General features: G+C 44.9%; 1 long non-coding RNA gene across 1 annotated transcript in view; it reads left to right on the forward strand.

The window, feature by feature from the left end:
- LOC147998608 (uncharacterized) overlaps positions 1-22,669 on the forward strand; it is a 43,791-nt gene extending 21,122 nt beyond the window's left edge. Inside the window, exon 2 of the long non-coding RNA XR_015645199.1 lies at positions 19,111-22,669. This is a non-coding gene — a long non-coding RNA (uncharacterized LOC147998608). The remainder of the gene's footprint in view (positions 1-19,110) is intronic.
- The last annotated feature ends 1,920 nt before the right edge of the window (positions 22,670-24,589 follow it).

Below are 24,589 nucleotides of genomic sequence, written 5' to 3' on the forward strand. Positions count from 1 at the left end.
GGATGGTTTTAGCTCCTTTGTCAAAAATCAAGTGAACATAGGTGTGTGGGTTCATTTCTGGGTTTTCAATTCTGTTCCACTGATCTACCTGCCTGTCTCTGTACCAATACCATACAGTTTTTATGACTATTGCTCTGTAATACAGCTTGAAGTCAGGGATGGTGATTTCCCCAAAAGTTCTTTTATTGTTGAGTATAGTTTTCACTATCCTGGGTTTTTTGTTATTCCAAATGAATTTGCAAATTGTTCTGTCTAACTCTATGAAGAATTGGATTGGAATTTTGATGGGGATTGCAATGAATCTGTAGATCACTTTTGGTAAAATGGTCATTTTTTACTATATTAATCCGGCCAATCCATGAGCATGGGAGATCTTTCCATCTTCTGAGATCTTCTTCATTTTCTTTCTTCAGAGGTTTGAAGTTCTTGTCTTACAGATCTTTTACTTGCTTGGCTAAAGTCACACCAAGATATTTTATGTTATTTGGGACTATTGTGAAGGGTGTCATTTCCTTAATTTCTTTCTAAGCCTGTTTATCCTTTGAGTAGAGGAAGGCTACTGATTTGTATGAGTCAATTTTATACCCTGACACTTTGCTGAAGTTGTTTATCAGGTTAAGTAGTTCTCTGGTGGAACTTTTGGGGTTGCTTAAGTACACTATCATATCATCTGCAAATAGTGATATTTTGACTTCTTCCTTTCCAATTTGTATCCCTTTGACCTCCTTTCACTGTCTGATTGCTCTGGGTAGGACTTCGAGTACTATATTGAATAAGTAGGGAGAGAATGGGCAGCCTTATCTAGTCCCTGATTTTAGTGGGATTGCTTCAAGTTTCTCTCCATTTAGTTTAATGATAGCTACTGGTTTGCTGTATCTTGCTTTTACTATGTTTAGGTATGGGCCTTGAATTCCTGATCTTTCCAGGACTTTTATCATGAAGGGGTGTTGGATTTTGTCAAATGCTTTCTCAGCATCTACTGAAATGACCATGTGGTTTTTATCTTTGAGTTTGTTTATATAATGGATTATGTTGATGGATTTTCATTTATTAAACCATCCCTGCATCCCTGGGATGAAGCCTACTTGATCATGATAGATGATCGTTTTGATGTGTTCTTGGATTCCGTGTGCATTCTTCCTACCATTGAGCTTGAGGGCCAGAGAAGACACCAGTCACTTCTATACATATTTAACTGGCCAAGATAGGGCACATGATCCCATTTCAGGAGAAGAAGTGCAGTCTGGCTGTGTTCACAGAGCGTGCAAAGTTAGAACCTTAGGGAGCAACTCCCATAGAGGCAGAACCTTTTTACCCCTGTGGTTCTCAAGTGAGGCTCACAGGTCAAGGAGCCTGATGTGATAGCTGCCTAATGTTACCACAGATAGGGTAGTATTAGAATAGGAACACCACCCTAGTGCCTGGTCTGGCTGTGGAGTCTTGTGTTAGATTCTAACAAGAGTCTCCGCTGTATACCCCTACTGCTGATGTCTACATGATGCCTGACTTGTAAACCCACTGGGAGACAGAAGTGAGCTCTGGGGCTAGTGGAAGCTTCTAGTGGCACATCCTAACCCCTTCTCTTAAAGGCATTGTCTAGCATCCTCCCCTGCTGTCAGCTAAAGCCTGGTGCTTAAGTATTAGACCTTCTGATAAAGCCTTTGTCTTTGCTTTTCCTAAGGTTTCACTTAGCACTTAGGAGTCAGCCATTGTTTTTCTGATCACTGTGTCAAGGTTACTGTCAGTCTTCCTATTTACTGCCAAGCAAACAAGAGTTAAATAACTTGCTGCCCGAGTAGGAAGCCAGGAATCAATCCACGCTGGTTTCAGAGCCCACTGAAGCGCGCTCTTGGCTCCTTAGCAAAACGCTGCATTTGGAGAATGCTCACCAAGGCCAAGAGCAATCCAGAGGTGTGGAAAGATTACATTCCCCACAGTCTCATACCCTCCATCCAAGTCAGCAGGACAAGACAGACAAAACATATCAGTGGTTCGGTCGGCGGTCTCACCGTCTTCAGAGCCAACTTAGAGCAAGTTTTCAGGCTGGGCTGTTAATATGACCCTCACCATCATGAGCAGACGACATATCTATGGAGGACCAAGTTCCTCACAGCACATGTTCAGGGCAGAGCTTCTTCTATGCCACTGTGTGAAATCATCATATAAAATCAGTTTGGAGTTCTTTAAACAGAACAGCGCTATCTAGTAATGCGTGATAGAGCCCTATACAATTAACCTCTCTCTCTCTCTTTCTTTCTTCTTCCCTCCTTTTCTCCCCATCTCTTTTCTATATTCATATGATACACGCTCATGCTATGTTGGTAATGGACTGCATAGACAATGGTGGTCCCTCCCGATATTATAGTTTAGGGACGAAATAGGCCACATCATCTAGACTCAGAAAAGCACGTTCTTTAATGTTGAAGAATAATGAAGTTATCTAGTGTCCTAGAGCTCAGAAGATAGCTCATTGTTACAGGACATAAGACTGCATATATGCTTGTAGTGAATTTATCCAAGAAGGTGCTAATGAATATTTACTAGCTGGATCCTGGTTCTTCAGAAAACAAAAAATTTGCTTCGGCTTGTAGTTGTTGTCGGTGTCTGTGGTATAAATATTTCCACCATGCTAACACCTGGTTTATGAGTGAAAAATGCAGGATCAGAAAGAGAATTACTTCTCTCGAGGCTTCAAGAGCTGGCTCTAGCGCCCCAGTGACTGTATTAGACAGGAGAAAAAAAAAAGATACTTTATAGATCAAAGTTGAAAAGAAAATATACTTCAAATTGCAGACAGCCGAACTGAAATGTCTACACGTCGTAGCCCAGAAGAGCAGGGGAAGTGCTTTAATGAGTTTTGTTTCCAGTAGTTTCTCTGAGTTGTATACTTTGGGGTCACTCTGTGGCAAATTGACTATAGCTCTCAGGGAGACCTGTCATTTTGAAGAATGTCAATTCTGGGGCCGACCACTCGGCTCAGTGTATAAAAGTGCTTGTGACGCAAGTCTGCTCATCTGACTTTGACTCCCAGGGCCAATGGTGGAAGGAGAGAACTGATTCCTGAAAGCTGTTCTCTGACACACACACACACACACACACACACACACACACACACACACACACACTAATAATAATAATAATAATAATAATAATAATAATGATAATAATAATAAAAAAATACTTTAAAAGTACATATAAAAGAACTTACACTCTGAACAGGGAGGCCTGAATTAAAGACTCTGGAATCAGGAATGTTGAATCCTCTAGTGGGTTTGCTGTTACAAAGAGGTGAGTAGGAGAGTCGGGGACCAGATGTCACATCATTCCTCTGAAAGCTTTCTGATGCTGATAGTTTATAGTTTGGGGCCCAGTGAAAAGATGTGGTAAAATGAACCTAAGGTACATTAGTGGAAATGGACAGAAAATGGAGAAACAGGAAGAAGAGGAGGAGGAGGAAGAGGGAGAGGAAGAAGAGGAGGGAGGAGAAAAAGAGGAAGAAGAGAGTGTGTGTGTGTGTGTGTGTTAGAGAGAGAGAGAGAGAGAGAGAGAGAGAGAGAGAGAGAGAGAGAGAGAGAGATATGATTTGAAGGGGAAAACTAGCATTGAAGAACCTGTGTGTGATGCCAGCGTTTATGAGATTTTGACTGCGATTTCAAGACTTTGTTTATGCTTTCTAATTCAATTTCCACACAGACCTCCTGAGACAGCAGTGGTTTTTCTCTATTTCACAGAAGAGGAAAATGAGTCTAGAGTACAATTAGCTACTCTCAGTCTCTCTCACGTCAGTGGACTGAGCTGCAACCACGCTCTTTGCCTGAGCAGCGCTGCCTTGCGGATGGCGATCAGGGGCAGCATTTGAACTGTAACCCTGTGCGCTGGCTATAAGTCATCCTTGTTGTTCTCTACCTCATACCTTTAAATCTGAAGGGGGTTTATCTACTCAAGTATGATAGGATGCCTTAAAAAAATTATCTAAGGGGATGACAGATCCATCCCCCTAACCGTAGAACTCTGGGACTGGGTGGCTTTGGCTCTGAGGTAGAGGTTATCTTTAGATTTGCTCTAGGCAAAGGTGAAAGGACACAGGTATCTGCTGGGCTTTGATTTAAAGATCCAGCATGGAAAATGGGGGCCAGGAGAGAGAGAGAGAGAGAGAGAGAGAGAGAGAGAGAGAGAGAGAGAGGGAGAAGGAGAGGGAGAGGGAGAGGGAGTGGGAGAGGGAAGAAAGGAGGGAGGAGAGAGAGAGAAAGAGAGAGAGAGGGAGAGAGAGAGAAAGAGAGAGAGAGAGAGAGAGAGAGAGAGAGAGAGAGAGAGAGAGAGAGAGAGAGAGAGATGCAATATTTGGGTTTCATTGCCCAATAAAGACTATATGGACTCAGAACATTGGTTCTTACTCCCCGAGTCTGGCTCACAAGCAGAAGTAGGCATCAGGCATCTGCCTTAATGAGTAAGAAAATATTGATTAAAAGCGTCAGGCTCCCTCAGCTCCCCAGCTCTGGAATCTTGCTGCTTTGACAGCACAAATCGATATCCTCTTGTGAAGGTTTAAGCTCTGATTTGTGAAATAGGAACTGCACCAGGGCCCAATAAGAGCTACTAGCCAGCAGAGAAACTGGCTCACGGGAGACACATTCACCATTCAGGAGGCTTTTATTCAGGGCATGGAGCCCCTGGCCTGGGCTCTGTGCAGCTTCGCTGGTGACCCATTGGCTCAGACTGCACAGGTAGGGGTCAGATTCTGTGCCTGTGTGGTCTTTATTAGACTCTCCCCTCGTGTGTGGCTGTATCCCTTATACAGAGAGAGAACCCTGATAGTGACTGGCAGGGAGGTCTTTGATGCGCTTACTGGGTTTACTGTAGCAACATTTGCACCGTTTTCTGTTCAGCCCCTTCGAAGGCTCATGGAACATGCTCTGGTAATAGACGCACACACATCCCCTTTGCTCTGGCTCAAGACTGGAGCCTAAGGTTAAACATTTTGTTGTCCGGGAGAGCAAGCATACAGTCTGGAGTCAACACAGACCCATTGACTGTGAAGCGGTCGTTTAGACTTCCGGAGCTTGTTTGCTTGAGTATGAAAATGTAGATAACCGATTCCAGCTGCTAGAGTTGAGGGATTTCTAGAAGACTCACAGTGGAGTGCAAGGTCAGCTCTATAGCAGGTACAGAAGCTACATGCTATGACAACATGATCCTTTCCCTAGGTCACTAATGAACTTATTATCCGAATACATGTCACTCATCTGACGTGGCTCTGAATAACCTTAATGAAGGTGTAAGCATTTGAAGTCCCCATTACCCAACAACGGGGAAGCATTCTGGCAAAGTCTTGACGATACCGGCACTTGGTTAGTAAGGGCGGGAGAGTCAGAATATCAAAGTTGTTCTCAAAAGTTCCAGGTAAGCCTGAGACACGTGATGCTCTGACTTTAAACGGAGTTAAAACTCCCTAACATTGTGCAAGCACATCGCACACACGCGCATACGCGCGCGCGCACACACACACACACACACACACACACACACACACACACACTTAATCCAAACTGGTGGGAAAATTGGATAGCTCAATGAATAAATATGCTTGGCCTCACGCTGATTCTTTGCAAGGCTGGGAGATGGCTATGTACAGGTCGTACTATTCTCTTTGTATTTAGAGAGGTTTGAATTATATGTACGATATGAGAGAAATGGCTGAACAGATGGCACAGTTTGAAGAGACATCATTCAGTTTTGTCAAATGGAAGATTCAGGCATTCATGTGTAACCTTCCCTGCGCCCTGTGTCATTAGTTGACTGGCTCCAGCTAGAACGTTCTCTAGGAGAGGATAGCGAGGCTCAACAATGCTTGTCAGCCGCCTTTCTTCTATTTTCTCTTTAAGTTGGTGCCCGCACTTGCCTTTCCCAAATACCGTGGCGTTTCTCTTGTTTCCATGTATGTAGATAGTTACTCAGCCTCTGCCCTTTCCACCGAAAAGCTCAGTGGGTCTTCCTGCTCTTCACGGTCTGGCGCTAGCACACAAAACACCCCAAAAGAGGAGGAGCAGATAGCAGGGTTGCGGGAGTTCGAGCATTGAACTAGTCAGATTTAAAGAGCCAAGGCGGATACACCAGCTGCTACTCAGAGGCCAGACAGGACCGTGAAAAGTGAAACTGAAGGAGGAGACAGGCAGAGACATCAGTTAAGCTCTTTAAGGGAAAAAGAGCCCAGAGTACCTCGTAAAGGATACAATGCGGGCATTTATATCTTCATTAAGAAGTTTATTAATTAGAGCTGAGTTGTTAACTAGTTTATAGCTCCCTGGGACTTGAGCAAGCCTCTGAGAGAAGCCCACAGAAAGAGAGCAGCCAACCTGGATAATCGCCAGGCTTCGCTCAGGGGTGGTCTACTCCAGCCTGGCAGACAATTTAATATTTGGCAGGTAGGTGAACAAGCCCGAGATGCTTTGCACCATCAGGCTGAGCAAGTTCACAGGCTCCTGGCCAGTTCAACTGTTCATTGGGCTTCTCTCCCACCTTAGCAATGGCTAAGGATCCTCCACCCCCACTCCAGTCCTCCACTGTCTCCAGATTTAGGTGCTCACAGGGATTCTGAGCCTTTCAAAGAATTGGGTGAACCCAGGGGCATTTCCCTTGTGGTCTTTAATGGCGGCAGAGTCCCCCACTTTGAGTTGTTCTTTTTTCTAAGTTCTTATTCTTGAGTTTGTTTGCCACTCGCAATCGTAAACTTGCCCGCTGGGTTTGATGATATCATTCACTTTCATTGGCTTTTAAAAGTTTTCCATTTATTTATTTTCGAGCTGTAGATTTATGTAGCTCATGGTGGCCATGAACTTGCTATGCATCGGAGAATGAGGTTGGACTTCTGGTCGAGCCTTAGAACTGCATGTAGGCTTATCTTACCGTGCAGAATTTACTCGGCGAAAGGGAACAGAACCCAGGGCTTTGTGTACGCTGACTAGCTACTTCCATGGTCCCCGGATAAAAAAGATAAATTATCTTTGGTTTTCACTAGTGTGCACGTGTGATTGCAGGTGCTCCAGAGTCCAGAAGAGGTCGCCAGATGCCCTGGAGCTAGAATTAGAACGAGCCGCCAGATGTGGGGCCTGGGAATCAAACTCAGTCCTCAGTCATAATGGCGAGCGCTTTTAATTTTGAGACCATCATACCAGTTCAAACCCCTTCCCAGCATTGGTTTTTGACTCTTCAGTTCTCTCCCAAGTAGGAAAAAAAAATTAAACACTTCAGGAGGGTCCAGTATAGAAAGTGTCTGGAGAAAAAATAACTATGTCAGAGAGAGAGAGACAGAGAGAGACACAAACAGAGAGAGACACAGAGAGAGAGAGAGAGAGAGAGAGAGAGAGAGAGAGAAAGAGAGACAGAGACAGAGACAGAGAGAGAGCCATGCCAGAGAGAGAGGGAGAGGGTGGCAGACAGGGAGGGGGAGAGGAAGAGAGAGAGAGAGAGGAGGGGAGGGAGAGAGACAGAGACAGACAGAGACCTGGAGACTGCAGGTTCCTTGCACAGATGATTGAAATTTGACTTCTCAACAAACCCTGGCTGAAGACAGCATACTTACCACCAGTTTCTCTTATGGGTCAGTTTGGAATTGCTATGCTTTGTTGAAATACCATCCCTCAGACAGTACGTCTCTCATACTTGTGTGTAGGGAGTGTCCCCACTCGAGGGCACAGCACATTTTCTTTTTGCATCTCAGATCCTGGCTGCTTCAGATCCTAGGCCTAACCTCATGGCAAGGAAAGATGTCCTATTTTGAATGCTCAATTCCTGCCAGCAGAGGACATACTTAACTTTCCCTGGTTCCCATTCCATGTCTTATGTGAGATTTGCTGCATTTGGACTCTAGGAAGTGACTAGACTCACGGATCCCACTAATTTACCAAGGGCTGAAAGTTGCTTTCCTTCCATGAATTGTTCCTATGGCTCAGGGCCAGGTCAAAGATCAACCCCCTGGAGTCTCCTCCAGTAGATTTCCATAGGTTTCACACCAGAGAGCTGAATACTTTTAAAGACTTTTGGGAGGTCACACGGCAAATTCTTTTGATGGTTTTACTCATCTCTTCTTTTTTCTTTCCTTTTTGTAGAGGTTAAAAAGCTAAAAACTACATTTCCAGTACTACCTTACAACAGGAGCTCTGGGTATGAAATCGATTACTTTTTGTCTTCTTGAATCAGATGTTCTTGTACCAAGTCATACTAGATGGGAGGGAGGTGGAAGCCATTTTTTCTGCTTCATTCTTTTCTCCCTTGCTGGCAAGAAAAATGGAAACCAGTGATGTTGGGCATGTGCATTGTGCCTCTTAACCTCCAGCTTCCAGAGGATCAAGGTCATGTGAAAGTCACGTCTCAACACCTGGATTCCAGTGTCCACTCCAGCTTCCAAAGGATCAGGGTCAGCTCTTTGAACTCTACTTCCAGATTCTCAGGGCCAAGCAACACAGGCGACTTAGTGTTTACACCTCTTGTGGCAGCCTGGGAGGAAGGTCACATTGCCAATCAGATGCCTTGTGAGCCCTTCTGTGGATCTTGTTAACTGAAATTCCCTGAATGAAATCTCTGCTTGCTCAAAGTACCTTGAGTGGGACCTGGAGAGGTGGTTAAGTCAGCGAAGTGACTGCCCTGCAAGCAGGAAGACCAGAGTTCCATCCCCAGAATCTAAACCCCTGACCTGTGAGGGGAAGCCCCGTCCTGCTACCCCGGAAGAGAAGGAATTTCTGGGATGATGTGGAACCCCATGGCTTTAGCCCTTCAGGTAGACCAGAACACAACATGGGACAGAAAATCTAGAGAAGAGAGGATGAGAAGGGGTGCATCATGGGAAAGGTGTCAGGCAGGTGCCTGGTTAAGAGGTTAAGTAGGGCATCTGTTAAAGCAAGGCTTTGCTGAGGAGCACAATACTTGGGTACTTGAGAAAAACTTGACGTGTCCTTAGTGAATTTCTGAGTTTACTTTTTAAAAGGTACCCAAAGATGAACAAGGGTGAAAATAACAAACCCAGTATAGTTAGAGTTTTTATTGTTGTGAAGAGACAACATGACCATGGCAACTCTTGTAAAAGACATTTAATTAGGTTGGCTTACAGCTCAGAGATTTAGTTCACTGTCATCATGGCAGGAAGCATGGTGGCACACAGGCAGACACTGTGCTGGAAAGGTAGCTGAGACTTCTATATTTGGATTGGCAGACAGCAGGAAGAGAGGGTGCCACACTGGGCCTGGCTTGAGCATCTGAGACCTCAAAGCCTGCCCCTTCATGATGCACTTCCTTCAAAAAAGTCACACCTATTCTCACAAGGCCACACCTCCTAATAGTGCCACTCTCTATGAACCCCTGAGGACCAATTATATTTAAGCCACCATACCTAGGGAGAAGTCAGAAGGTAACAAGAAAAAATCCAATTTTTAGAACAACGCTGATGTTACTAAATTGAAGAGAGGGCTGTGGGTAGCGATGATATCGCTCAGGGCTTTGAGAGGAGACTGGAACCAGAAAAGATCACTTGGGTAACAGATTCCCATGGTGACTTAATGTTTCTAACAAAACAGAATGGCACCTGGGAAGTAGACCTGGTTCTTGTAAAGACGCCAGTGCGAAATGTCCACAAACTGTGGGAGTGTTTCTGAAGGGAGACAGTTGTGACACGTGTATCTATCCAAAAAATGAGAAGCAAAGAAAAATACAGTGCCAAGAGCTAAAGAGTGGGGGTTGCATCTGTCATTTCTCTTTGTACACGACACATTCACTTTTCGAACCCCTCTTCCTTCTCCCAGCCCTTCCGATCCTAAATGCATCCGTGAAAACCATGCTTGTTCTCTGTGGTCCACAGGAGAACACCAATAAAAAAGTCAGGTATGGTGGCGTGTGCTTATAATCCCAGTTCTCGTGAGGTAGAGATGGGGCAACGCCCAAGGCTTGCTGACCAGGCAGCCTAGTCCTCATGGAGGGCTCCAGGACTATGAAAGACGCAGTCTCAAAAACCAAGGTGCACAGCGCTCGATGAATGGACCACACGGGAATATGGATACATACTCTACATTTCTGGGTTCGCGTTGACTACTGCAGATCTCTCAACTGGCTCACGCATGCTTACTTCTGAAGCCAGCTCTCTTTCTCATCACCAGATCCTAGATCTGACAAGGAAAGAAAGACCGAAGATAAGCTCCGCCCTTCCTCATGATGCTGGTGTGGCGGGGTATCGTGGCGTGGCAGGCATGATGGCCTGCATATGAACCAAGTATCATATAACTTTAGAGCTGACGTCAGTCAGGCACTCCGCTTAGTTTCCAACCAGATCTGGTGCTGAGAGTGCCATTGATATGTTGAAGAGAGTTCGTCTCTGGAGACTATACTGGCAGCCGGTCCCCTTCCCCCGACCCGCCCCCTTTTGTTTTTTTCAAGATTTTTTGAAAAGCAGACAGGGGTAGCATATATAAGCCACTGATATGTGAGCATGCTGGGTAACCTGGTCTTCTTTAATTGTTAAGGTAGATCACTGTGGGTAATTGGGTAATGTAGTCATCTTTCCTAGTGGGGAAGGCCTTTTTTTTTTTTTTTTTTTTTTTTTTTGGCATGGGGATAATTGAATTGGTAATGGGAAGGTAGAAGTGTTGTTTTGTGTCAAAATATTCATTTCTCCCATAACTGTTGAGTAAATGTAGCCATTAGAGTCTGCACACAGCCTTCCTTAATCCTTTGTGTATTCAGGCGGCAGGCACACGTCTCCCGCTGCGAGACAGATTTGGGCGAGATGAGCATTTTCAGAAAGAGCAGGAATCTGTTCACCATCTGGGGAGGGCACAGTTAATTCTTTTGTGTTCAGCAAGGATTCAGGTGACTTGGGGTGGGGGTGGGGGGGAGGAAGAGAAAGGAGGCGGTTCTGAATTTTGGCTAAGGACTGAATCCAGCTTTTCCTGCAGCAGCTGGAACCGAAGGGATCCGAAAGGCAGAGGAAACATCAGGCACACATATGTCCCTGAGGTCTTTCTGATGGTCAGAGGCGACGTCAGTTTTTTGCACTGAAGGCACGGTTCTCTAAGGTGGCCCTGCCACACTTTTGGATTGATTTTCAATAGAAATTCCTTTTTAAGTGTCTGGTTGCTTTATAGCAAATGGCCTTGCTTCCTGTGGAGTGGGTATCTCCCCATGCTAACCTCTTATTTTATTTCATTAACCCTTTTCTGAATGGTGATTGCTGTGCACCAAATGCAAATCTCCATGACAACCGCGTTAAGGCACATAGTATTACTCTCATTTTGGAAGTGGGAGACCCAAGAGACAGACTAAGAACTTACCCACCAGCCAGGTGGCGGTGGTGCACACCTTTAGTGCCTGCACTCCGGAGGCAGAAGCAGGTGGATCTTTGAGTTTGAGGCGACTCTGGCCTACAGAGGGAGTTCGAGGACAGCCAGGGCTACATAGAGAAATGTTTTTAACCCCTCCAACCCCCCCAAACCAAAAACAACCCCCCCAAACCAACCAATACTGACAAAAAGAGAAACCCACCATCATGTAGCTAGCAAACCACAGCTCAGGGTGCTGTAACTGCTCCACCAACCTGTCTACCCTTGCGGTTTTCATCCTGGGTCGGTTTCCTTTGTTTCTTTTCTCTAAGCAAGGGCAGTCACATATTGCACTGTTATTCACTCCCTAGGCTAGTAGCCGGTGTGCCCAACCTTTTGGCATTGCAGCACAAGACTGTCTACACAATTCATGCTCGAAAGCCACACAGTGGATGGACAAAAAGGAAATCTGAAAAGAAACAAGCCTCAATGTTTTATTTTATTTTTTTATTTCTTTATAGTCCGGTCGTTCCCCCACTCCAGGTCCATCCTCTCACAGTTCCTCATCCCATTCCTTCCCCAACCCTCCTCCCCCAACCTCCCCCTCCCGAATCCACGAAGATGTCTCCACTCCCTGCCCCTCCCACCAGGCCTTCCCACTCCCTGGGGCCCTGAGTCTCCCGAGGGTTAGGTACATCTTCTTTCGATGAGGTGAGACCAGGAAGTCCTCTGCTGTATATGGGTTGAGGGGCTCGGACCAGCTCTTGTATGCTGCCTAGTTGGTGGCTCAGCGTCTGAATCTCAGCATTTTAAAATCAGTTTAATTTCTTGTGTTGTCCGTCTTCATAGCTATCCTGGATGTACTCGGACACACAGATCGTGCCTGAAGCCTCTCCTCTGTTCACTGGGCCCTGTTCCAGTTTGTGACCAGCACTTAGAGGCAGAGGATTCCTTATCCAGGTTGGACGCAGGCAGAGTAGCAACTTGCTCTGGATGTAGCTCCTTTATTTCAGAACTGGGTCCACCCTCCCTACCCGTTGTAACTTCATTGACTTCTGAAGCACAGACAAAAATTCCACCTGATAAAAGGCTGTATCTCTTGATGTCTGTTCATTGTCTGTATAGGGCTTTTATTATATTAGAAAATACCACTGGCTTTTTTTTTGTCATAAAACTAAGATTTAAAGCCTCCAGCTATATGGGAATCTTAAAAATTTTATTAACTATTATTGCCACCATCATCATCACCACCACCACCACCGCCACCACCATCATCATCATCATCATTATTGTGTGGTGTTTTGGTTTTCTGGCCCCAGCCATGGTCACGCGATGGCCCGGTGCTCACTGTGTAGCCCAGGCTGGCTCTGAAATTATGGCAATGCCGTCTCAGCCTCCCGAAGGCTGGCATTCTAGGTGTGAGATGGCATGCCTGGTTTTTTCTGGAAACTCTTTTTGGAGCATGCTGTGTCTCTCTTCATTGCAAAACTGTCGAAGGTTAAAAATATGAGCTGCTATGGAAGTTTTGCTACGGTGTTTAAATCAGACAAACTCCACTGTGTTTTACAGCCCTGTTGCCGAGCGAGGTCATGTTCTGAGTTTCACTTGGTGGTGTCTGGTGAGCCTTGTCCTCTAACGGCAGGGTTGATGTTAGTAGGAGTGGTCACGGAGAGTGGTGTGACATCGAGGTGGTGTGTGACCAGAGTGCCCTTTTATAGCAGATATTTAAGGGGGAGCAAGGCCATTTCCTAGACTAGTCAGTCCCCGCCTAGTAATCCTATTACTGATTTTCTCAGCCCTCAGCTGTCTAGAACAGGGCTTTCCAAGTAGAGAATCTTCATATTTTTTTATCTTTTTTTTTTAACAAAATCTCAAAGGAAGCTTTTCACACCATCTCAAAAACCCCTCAAACTAAATGTCCCTCCCTTCTTCTTCCTTTGTGTCGCTCTATCTGTCCTCCTGACTTCCTCTTACTCTCTATGACTTTTTCCTTTGATCACTCCCTGTCAACCGGTTGCTTGCTCTGCCTGTTGATCTATGACTGACTTTACTTAATCCTGTTTACAATAAACAGAAAGCTCATGGATTAAAGGCATGTGCTAGGGACAAGCACAAGTAGACACAGGTTTTTCCAGTAACAAAACGATATCAGGGTTCACAGTGTCATCAGATATCCTGCATCAGCTCTGCCCAAGTTCAAGTGAATTAGTCAAGGTATGAAAACTAAGAATTGGGTCATTCTGATAAGTGGATGTGATCTGCTGCTTCCCGATATAGTAATATACTTATTGTCTTAGTTAGGGTGTTACTACTATGAACAGATACTGTGACCAAGGCAACTCTCATAAGGACAACATTTAATTGGGGCTGGCTCACAGGTTCAGAGGTTCAGTTCATTATCATCAAGGCAGGAACATGGCAGCAACCACGCAGACAGGCAGGCATGGTTCAGGAGCTGCTTAGAGTTCTACATCTTCAGCTGAAGGCTGCTAGCAGAATACTGACTTCCAGGCAGCTAGGGTGAGAGTCTTAAAGCAACACCCACAGTGACACACTTACTCCAGAAGGGCCACATCCACTCCAACAGGCCACACTTTCTTTTTTTTTTTTTTATTATTATTAACTTGAGTATTTCTTATATACATTTCGAGTGTTATTCCCTTTCCCAGTTTCCAGGCAAACATCCCCCTCCCCCCTCCCCTTTCTTATCGGTGTTCCCCTCCCCACCCTCCCCCCATTGTCCCCCTCCCCCCAACAGTCTAGTTCACTGGGGGTTCAGTCTTAGCAGGACCCAGGGCTTCCCCTTCCACTGGTGCTCTTACTAGGATATTCATTGCTACCTATGAGGTCAGAGTCCAGGGTCAGTCCATGTATAGTCTTTAGGTAGTGGCTTAGTCCCTGGAAGCTCTGGTTGCTTGGCATTGTTGTACATATGGGGTCTCGAGCCCCTTCAAGCTCTTCCAGTTCTTTCTCTGATTCCTTCAACGGGGGTCCTATTCTCAGTTCAGTGGTTTGCTGCTGGTATTCGCCTCTGTATTTGCTGTATTCTGGCTGTGTCTCTCAGGAGCGATCTACATCCGGCTCCTGTCGGTCTGCACTTCTTTGCTTCATCCATCTTGTCTAATTGGATGGCTGTATATGCATGGGCCACATGTGGGGCAGACTCTGAATGGGTGTTCCTTCTCTGTCTGTTTTAATCTTTGCCTCTCTCTTCCCTGCCAAGGGTATTCTTGTTCCCCTTTTAAAGAAGGAGTGAACCATTCACATTTTGACCATCTGTCTTGAGTTTCATTTGTTCTAGGCATTTAGGGTAATTCAAGCATTTGGGCTAATAGCCACTTATCAGTGAGTGCATACCATGTATGTCTTTCTGTGTTTGGGTTAGCTCACTCAGGATGATATTTTCCAGTTCCAGCCATTTGCCTACGAATTTCATAAAGTCGTTGTTTTTGATAGCTGAGTAATATTCCATTGTGTAGATGTACCACATTTTCTGTATCCATTCCTCTGTTGAAGGGCATCTGGGTTCTTTCCAGCTTCTGGCTATTATAAATAAGGCTGCAATGAACATAGTGGAGCACGTGTCTTTTTTATATGTTGGGGCATCTTTTGGGTATATGCCCAAGAGAGGTATAGCTGGATCCTCAGGCAGTTCAATGTCCAATTTTCTGAGGATCCTCCAGACTGATTTCCAGAATGGTTGTACCAGTTTGCAATCCCACCAACAATGGAGGAGTCTTCCTCTTTCTCCACATCCTCGCCAGCGTCTGTTGTCCCCTGAGTTTTTGATCTTAGCCATTCTCACTGGTGTGAGGTGAAATCTCAGGGTTGTTTTGATTTGCATTTCCCTTATGACTAAAGATGTTGAACACTTCTTTAGGTGTTTCTCAGCCATTCGGCATTCCTCAGCTGTGAATTCTTTGTTTAGCTCTGAGCCCCATTTTTTAATAGGGTTATTTGTTTCCCTGTGGTCTAACTTCTTGAGTTCTTTGTATATTTTGGATATAAGGCCTCTATCTGTTGTAGGATTGGTAAAGATCTTTTCCCAATCTGTTGGTTCAGGCCACACTTTCTAATAGTGCCACTCCCTGGGCCAAGCATATACAAACCATCACATTGGTCTTCTTGGCATCCAGTGACCAACCAATTAATGTTACATTTTATATTGATCGACTCCTTTAACTTTCAACCTCATTCCTTGTCTAAGTGATGACTTTTGTCTCCACTCAAAGTCTTTGATTGGTGGGTTGAGAGCTTTTGATTTGGACTATAAATAGCTACTTATCATTTTTATTCACTGGTTACAAAGCTTTGTCAACAGCTTGTCGGTATACTGTCTTAGTCTCATATCTGTTGTTGTGACCAAACACCCAAGGCTGGGTTATTTATGAAGAAGGCAACCGATAGAACACCTTGTGTTGAAAACACGATACTTATCTCAGATTGTATCTCTCAGCATTAACTTTGGTTGGAGACTAATTTTTATGGCTACAGACCATATTTGCTATTGATGAACTATTACTGATTCTTCCTGATAGAAGAGGCAGGATAGAAACCTGAACCTTTTACTCATAGGGCCTTCATCAATACATCTATGCCAGCATTTCTTAACCTGTGGGTCGTGACCCCTTTGGGGGTAGAGTGACCTTATCACAAGAGTCCCATATCAGATATTTAAATTATGATTCATAACAGCAGCAAAATTATAGCTATGAGGTAGCAATGAGACCAATTTTATTGTTGAAGCTCATCACAACATGAGGTACTGTATTGAAGAATCGCAGCATTGGGAAAGTTGAGAAGCACTGTTCTATTCCTGTTGATTCTGAACTACCTACCTTCTTTTTCTTTCCTTCCTTCCTTCCCTTCTTCCCTCCCTCCCTCCTTCCTTCCTTCCTTCCTTCCTTCCTTCCTCCCTTCTTCTTTCCTCTCCTTCTCTTCCTCCTCCTCCTCCTCCCCCCCCTCCTCCTCCTCCTCCTCTTCCTCTTCCTCCTTTTCTTTTTGAGATAGGGTTTCCCTGTGTAACCACCCTGGCTGTCCTGAAACTCACTCTGTAGTTATAAGCTGTCTCCATCCTGAGTGCTGGAATTAAAGGCATGAGCCACCACCACCCAACTCTTTTTCTCTTTTCTCTACTCCTATCTCCACCTGCAGAAGAAAAGAAAAGTAAAAAAAGATATTGCATTTTATAATCAGCATCACCATCATTCAATTATTACTGTGTCCGTATGATGTGTGTGGGCGTGGGCATGCTCCTGCGTCAAGCCCGCATATGAGATCGCATGTTTCCAGGAGTTGCTTCTCTCCTTCGGTTATGGCTTCCCAGTACTCTACTGGGGTTGTCAAGCTGGAGCAGCAAATACTTTTACTTATGGAGCAATCTCACTGTCCCTGGTGTTACCCTCAACTTCATTGCTATCGTGAAGTCCATTCCTTCCACTGCGCAGCGTACTCTCAAAGCCTTTTATGCCTCCCTTCTGTTGCTCAGTTTGTAGCTCATGAATTTGGCTTCACAGAGGTCAAATGTCTGAGCCAAGCTTATATAGACAGAAAATGTCTTTGTGTGTGTGTGTGTGTGAAGCTGGTTAGATTCTAGCACTCCTGTGTGTGTAAGAAGCAAGTCCCATTTGAATTAGTTACTGGGTCACGAGAAAAAGAATATATTGCAAAGAGTTTGGGAGCCACTGGAAGAGTAGAAGAGAGACTTATAGGGACCAGGCCAACTTTTGAGAATTTGGGGGCTACAGCCAATATTCTGGAGCCTGCGAAAGCATCTGTCCTTGCCATGTCTTCTGTGAGTGGCTAAGTCTAACTTCCCCAGGTGCTCGGGGATACACCTGTCATTAGGTTTGCCACATACAATGCCCATCGTCCTTCTAAGGGACCTCACAAAGCTGTGCCCCTGTTACAGAAAAGTGTCAGTAGATGGCACTCAAGTGTCTTTTTCTAACAAACGCCACTGGGCTTGAGATAGGGACACCTTTTCTACTTTTCACAAAGGCTTTTTATGGGTTCCATGTGACTCCGTCTTCCAGGACTTCTAAGCTTGTGTTTTCTTCTTGAATATGACCAAAGAAGAAAAGAACCTCTCCTGCAAACTCCATCAGAGATAGCCTAGATAACACCTTTGCTGGACCCGGCTTGGTTTGCATTTTGGTCCCAGTTCCTGTGGCTGATAATACCATCTGTGGTTTAACTCCTCAGACCTCACAGTTCATGCATGCTTTTCTTTCTGTTAATGGAAGTTCTACCGCTGCCTACGAAACTCAGCAAATCCATGTACGATTGTCAATGCACCGTTTAAAAGACAAGTGTTCAAAATCATCACCGGTCTTCAGAGTCCATTACCCAGGGAAATGGGTACATGCCTGCTACAGTTTGAATTTGTCTTCTTTAAAGTTCAATGTCATAGGATCAAGGATCAATTAGGTGATGAGGGCTCCTCTCCCCATGGGTTGATCAAGTCCTTATGGAAGAGGTTTCACAAAGAATTCCCACAATCTCGTCTTTCTGCCATTCTCCATATGAGAGCCCAAGATTCGTCTGTGGGGAAATCTTGCCACTTAAGATTCAAGTCTACTGTGTCCTGATAGCTCCCCTGAGCTCCGTGCAGAATAGAGGATCCCTTTCCCAGCAGGGCGTCCTCTTCTCTACCATATCTGGGATGCCCCAAAGCACACACTCTACCTGAGGAGTGCCATGTCGTCATAGGCAGAAATGACATGTTCAACTTCCTGGAATCCCTTTCCATGCAAATGAGGTATCCCCAGAACCTTAAACCTCAGCTGATGAAACTTCAACCTAGGAAGAACCCCTTCTGACTTTGCAATGTTTATATAGCCCTTGTCCACCCTGAATAAAGCATACAATCTGTTTTGTTGACTAATGTACTGGCTGGTTTTGTGTGTCAACTTGACACAAGCTGGAATTATCACAGAGAAAGGAGCCTCCGTTGAGGAAATGCCTCCATGAGACCCAACTGTATAAGGCATTTTCTCAACTAGTGATCTAATAGGGAGGGCCCAGCCCATTGTGGGTGGTGCCGTCCCTGGGCTGAAACCTCTTTCATAAAGACTTGATCAACCCATGAGGAGAGGAGCCCTCATCACCTAATTGATCCTTGAGCCTACGTTACTGGGTACACCTGGACTTTAAAGAAGACATATTCAAACTGTAGCAGGCATATATACCCATTTTCCTGGGTAATGGACTTGGGTTCTATAAGAGAGCAAGCTGAGCAAGCCAGGGGAAGCAAGCCAGTAAGTAACATTCCTCCATGGCCTCTGCATCAGTTCCTGCTTCCTGACCTGCTTGAGTTCCTGTCCTGGTGGTGAACAGCAATTTGAATGTGTAAGCTGAATAAACCTTTTCTTCCCCTACTTGCTTCTTGTTCATGATGTTTGTGCAGGAATAGAAACCCTGACTAAGACAACTATTGCTAAGACAACTGTTGTCTAAGAGAACTGTTTTCTTTCTTTCTTTTTTTAAGATTTACTTATTTATTATATTTAAGTACATTGTAGCTGTCTTCAGACCCACCAGAAGAGGGCATCAGATCTCATTACAGATGGTTGTGAGCCACCATGTGGTTGCTGGGATTTGAACTCGGGACCTCTGGAAGAGCAGCCAGTGCTCTTAACCATTGAGCCATCTCTTCAGCTTGAGAGCTGTTTTCTAAAAGAGTTGTAACACTGAAGAGCTGTAACCTCCTACCCCCTCCTACCCCCTCTCAGCACCTCACCCCCTTTGCTGCTGGACTGGGGATCCTTCTAGATATCACATCGTCCTTTCCCTCCTGATGTGTGTCCAGGTACAGACACTCACTGTGCAGCAGCGCCTGAATGCCCCAAAGGAAGAAGGAAGAAGGAGGAGGAGGAAGAGAAAGAAGAGGAAAAAGAAGAAGAAAAAAAGAAGAAGAAGAAAAAATGGAACCACATTCTTCTACTCCCGAGAGTGCAGTAACTAAGGAACTACCTTAGAACAGCACCCGACCTTAACAACCCCTTTGTGGTGATTCAATATATGGAAATATCTTTTACCTTCTAAGAGAGACTGGAACTTTGCTGGTCCTTACAGCCACCTTTAAGAAGTCACCTAAGAGTTAAGGCTGCTATCCTACTGTGTACTCAAACTGCTTGCTTAACCTGCCTTTAAGAGAACAATGTGACAATCAACTTTACTTACTTTGAATATCCCCTGTATTCAACTTTTACAATGTAAGCTAATTCATAGCTGTAATCTTACAAGGCGTTGTCTTTTGTGCTCCTGACCCAGACTGTGCGTGGGTGTCTTTTGTTGAAAGCAGCGGATACTGAAGTTGCCAGCTACTTTCTAAAATCTACTATAACGGTTGAAAGCTACCATTTATGGATGTTGGATGACGAACAATGATGGTTGTTATCTGGGTCAGCTGGGATCAGTAGAGGTGTGGACTTAATCCCTTGTAGAACTCTGTCAAAGATTTCTGCAACATTGTGTCCCATTCCTTCTCCTGTGTGATGCTTTCTATGTTGTTAAATAAATGCAGAGCAAAACCCTTTGCCAGAGACAGAGACACAACTCATACAGCAGACAGACACAGAGACATGCACAGTCACACAGACACACATTGGGACACACACACAGTCACAGGGACAGACAGATTCAGATTCATGCGACGGACTGAAGGACAAGGACTGAAGGGACAGAGAACGTGAAGTAGAGAATTCAAATCTGGATTCACTTTTGGGCAACATATTCCAAGGGAAAATTAAAAAGAATTTTTTTTCCTTAATGAAACATTAGTGGTAACTTTGCTAATCACTAATGCATATAATTCATGTATCCCTTGATCTTGGACTTCTCAGCCTCTGGAACTGTAACAAATAAAGTTTTAGTTATATAGTGTTTCCTATATAACCTGTTTTATTTTGTTGTCGCAGCAGAAGTGGAGGGGGGAGGGGGTGGGCAATGCTTTTCTCCCAATCAGGTCAAATTGGGATGCTGTGAATTGCTAGGCTTTGGGGCTAATTTAGCCATTTCCAGTCCATCTGTGACACAATAATACAGGGGAAATAGATTAACCACAATAACATTTCCCACTTCTGTTAATCCTGAGATTCGACGGAGAAAAAACATTTTTGGGCCAGATTTGAGGCAAGCTTCATTAAAAATTAAATACTGACCAAGAGGTAGACTTCGGTCAAGAACGGTCCCCGGATTTTCCCAGCGGAGTGGCCCGAGGCACCTGCTGCAGGAATTTATAAAGATAAACCCATAGGCCCGGGCACTTTCAGATGAGGCTTTTTGTTATTTCTCAGGAACTACAACTCCCAGCATTCCAGGAAGTTACCAGCTCTGTGGGTGGGTGGGACTTACAAGTTAATTGTGTGTGTCTTTTTTTTTTTTTTCCTTTTCTTTTTTTTTTCCGGAGCTGGGGACCGATCCCAGGGCCTTGAGCTTGCTAGGCAAGCGCTCTACCACTGAGCTAAATCTCCAAACCCAATTGTGAGTTTTATATTCTGCAAAGCGCACTCCTGCAAGCACACACACATACAAACCTCAAGAAGAGAGCTAAAAGAAAAAAAAAATCTTAATAGATCTACTTGAATGTTAATTTTGAGCTCATTCTTAAAAACCTTTTCTCAGTCAACATTTCCTTATGATACTGGAATCGCAGAAGTGCATTTCTCCTGACTAAACTGAATGGCGTTTTCCTCACATTCACGCACCAAATTAAAAAAAAAAGTGAATTAAAATCAGATTGGTCTTCAGATCTTGAAGAGCATTAGCATGTCCAGTACCCACCATCCACTCGTGGCTTTAAAATCAGTGTTTCCCAGTGCTTCTTCTGGTGTACAATCAAAGTTTGAGTGCCACTATTTTTCACAATTCCCCAAAGCCAAGAAATGGAACCTGCCTGTGTATCAACAGATGGATAGATAATGGAAATGTGAGATATGTGTGTGTGTGTGTGTGTGTGTGTGTGTGTGTGTGTGTGTGTGTGTGTGTGTAAAGGAATTTTATTCATCCATGAAGGAGAATGGAATTAGGACATCTGCAGGGAAATGTGTGGAGCTAAATGCGTTCACGCTGAGAGGCTGTGCTGACTTGTGGGAAGAGGACCACAGTGTGCGACTGGATGCTGCCTTTGAAGTTTCTTGTTTTCCAGAAACAAATCTATAGGGCTTTACCTGCCCTTCCTCCGTTGTGGTTTAATAACTTTTCTTTGGCCTCTGCCTCAGGGCAACTGAAACAAGAGTCAGAATTGTTAAAAACAGAGCTTAGCTGCCCTCTGGCTCCGGGCTAGATCCTAGATATTTGCACTTCATGATGGGAAAATGATCTTTTTTTTTTCCTTCAGGGTGTAGTACACAGAGGTGTTGCTTAGTCTCTGGGTGTCCAGTCTTTCTCCATTTCTAGGTCCTTTCTGGGTATCCTCTTCTCCCTGTGACATACCTTAGCCGTGGGGGAATGTGATCCAACTTCAGTTGGTGCCTGTTCGGTTTTGTGTGCACACGTGCTGGCATGTAGAGGTGAGAGGTCAGCCTTGAGTCTCTTCTTCTGCCTCTTACCTCATTTTTTTGAGATAGGACCTCTTGCTGAGGCAGGAGATCACTGTCTTGGCTAGACTTGCTGTCCAGTGAGACCCCAGGATCTTCCTGTCTTCACTTCCCCAGTATCGCAGCCTCCTCCTGGTCCTCTTCAGTGGCGTAGACAGGTGGCTGGCTGGCTCTCAGTGACTTGGGTTATGATAATCACTGGCCTCCTATTCTAGATTCTCCCTGCTGTGTTGGCTTCATTTTACCAGACTCTCCCGTGTCTCTGCAGGAAGTTCGGAGTTAAGGTCCTTGTACTTTGCAACTCAGATAGAAAATACTGGATCAGGGCTGTAATAAATCTGTCCTGGGCAAGTTATTGGAGTTGAGGGACAAGGACAGGGGTCTGTAATCAGCTCAGCCTAGGCCCTCTGCCTTCTCATGATGGTCCTGGATGAATGGGCTGGTGGGTGGACAGACAAGATACTACCATATTACCACTCTCAGCCTAGACCTTTGCCACTTGACCTCACTGATTCCAGGTATTACTTAATTTGATGGTCAATTCTTCAGGTATTCGAATTTGTCACCTGCTGTCTGCTGTAGTTTTTAGTGTTGTGGTTGTTGAACTCTTGGTTAGCATCATGGATTATTGTTGTTGTTTGTTTGTTTTTAAATGAATGACCAGGGCCTGGGGGATCGCATTCAAAGGCACCTGATACAAGCCTTATGATCTGAGTTTGATTCCAGGACACACACACACACACACACACACACACACACACACACACACACACACACACACAGAGAGAGAGAGAGAGAGAGAGAGAGAGAGAGAGAGAGAAAGAGAGAGAGAGAGAGAGAGAGAGAGAGGATGAGAGGATGAAGAGAGCTAACTCTTCGTTTGTCTTCCGATCTTTTTATGTCCGCACTGTTAGCATTTCCTCTAGGCTCCGCCCAACCGTTACCTAGCAACAGTCAGGTAGAGGCCACGCCCCTCTCCGTACCCACCTATCTTTCCTTCTCTCTCTCTTTCTCCCTCCCCTCCCTCGTCCCCCTCCTTCCGTCCTGTCCCTTCTGTTTCTCTGCCTCTACTCCTTTCCCCAGACCCCCTTTCCATGTCCCAAACAAACTTTCTTTTATATTAGACCTGTCCTACAGTTGATACCTTGGGGGAGGGGGTGCCTCAGCATAGGCCTGCTAAGGTACCCCCTCCCACCACCACTTTATAAAACATATCACACACAGCAAGCAAGCAAGCAAGCAAATAAATAATTGTAATGAGTGGTTAAACAAATACTTCGGAGAGTTTGAAACGACCCATAAAGAATGCAGAGTTTTAATAGTAAAATTAAAAAAAATTTCCATTATTCCCTCTACTTTAAAGACACTTTTTTTTTTTTTTTTGTGGTGATGCCATCCCTTTGGCTTGGGAAAAACAGTCACAACAGTCACGTTCTGCTTTTGATGAACGCGGTCCCTGTATGTTCAGCTGGGACAGTGATCTCTGGAGACAGCGATTGCGATGGCCAATCACAGGAACATCTACATCGTGCCCGAGTGCAGGTGTTTGATTAGCAGCAGGTGCTGGAGATGTCAGCGCAGGAAATTATAGCCTTCCCTTCTCCTCACCTTCCAGAGGCTTTAGATTTCCTTCGAAGTGAAATTTCCGCAAAATGAAAAACTTTGTCCCGAACAGCTGCTCACTAGGCACGGAGGACAGACTGCTTCCCAAAGGGGAATTACGGTTTTAAAGGGATAGTGCAAGCCTGGAGAGATGGTTCAGTGGTTAAAGTATTTGCGAGGCAAGTGGACGGATGGGAGTTCAGACGCTCCAGAACTCACGTAAATGCTAGAGCAGCATAGTGGCCCATATCTCTCTCCCTCTCCTTCTCCCTCGCAACTCCACGCTCTTTCTGGTGTATGCGCATGCGCGCGTGCACACACACAAACGTGGAAGGCGCATGTTGAATTTGCTGTGAACAGAAAGCAGGGTTGTACTTCTTCATGTGCACACTTATAAAGAAAAATATTGTGTCTTTCTACTTTTAATAATATATGGGTTAGTGCAAGTCAGTACCGAGCTAAATGGCTATTGGGTGACTGAAGATTTAGGGAGGGAAGATGGCTCAGCAGCTAAGAGCACCGGCTGCCTTTGCCAAGGACCTGGGTTTGATTCCCAGCACCCACACGGCAGCTTTGTCTGTAATTCTAGTTCCAGAGGATCTGATACCTTCTTTTGGCCACCAGGGGAACCCCACATGCATGTGGTGTGCAGCACGTGCAGGCAAAACACCCATATGCATAAAATAAATGAAAATTAAATGAATAAAAGCCAACCACATATATAATAAGTACTTATTGAAGTGTGAAAGGAAAATTATACAGATTTAAGGTTTAAAAATATGAAGTTAAAAGAGTATGTTTCAACTCAGGACTAAGCACTGTGAAAAGCAAGTCCAGGCAGCCCCACCCTGCCGCTAGAACTAACAGACCATAAAAGGAAAGGAATGCAGAACAGACCAGGAGTACCGGACCTGACTCACAGGCCACCTGGCAGGAAGAGATAAGCCCCCAGCCCCCGACATCCAGGACGCCCCAAACCTGCCAATGTGTGTAGCTATACCTTATTACCTCATCATGTGAAATAGCCAATCATATGTGAACATGTCTATGTGCCTCGTTTGAATCCACCAATCCCCGTAACTATGCATCTGCTTCTGTACGCCCGCTTCTGCTTCCCCAATCCCTATAAAAGCCCCATGCTGGAGC

This window comes from Rattus norvegicus, chromosome 20 (genome assembly GCF_021556685.1).
Source record: "Rattus norvegicus strain SHRSP/BbbUtx chromosome 20, alternate assembly SHRSP_T2T, whole genome shotgun sequence".
NCBI lineage: Eukaryota > Metazoa > Chordata > Mammalia > Rodentia > Muridae > Rattus > Rattus norvegicus.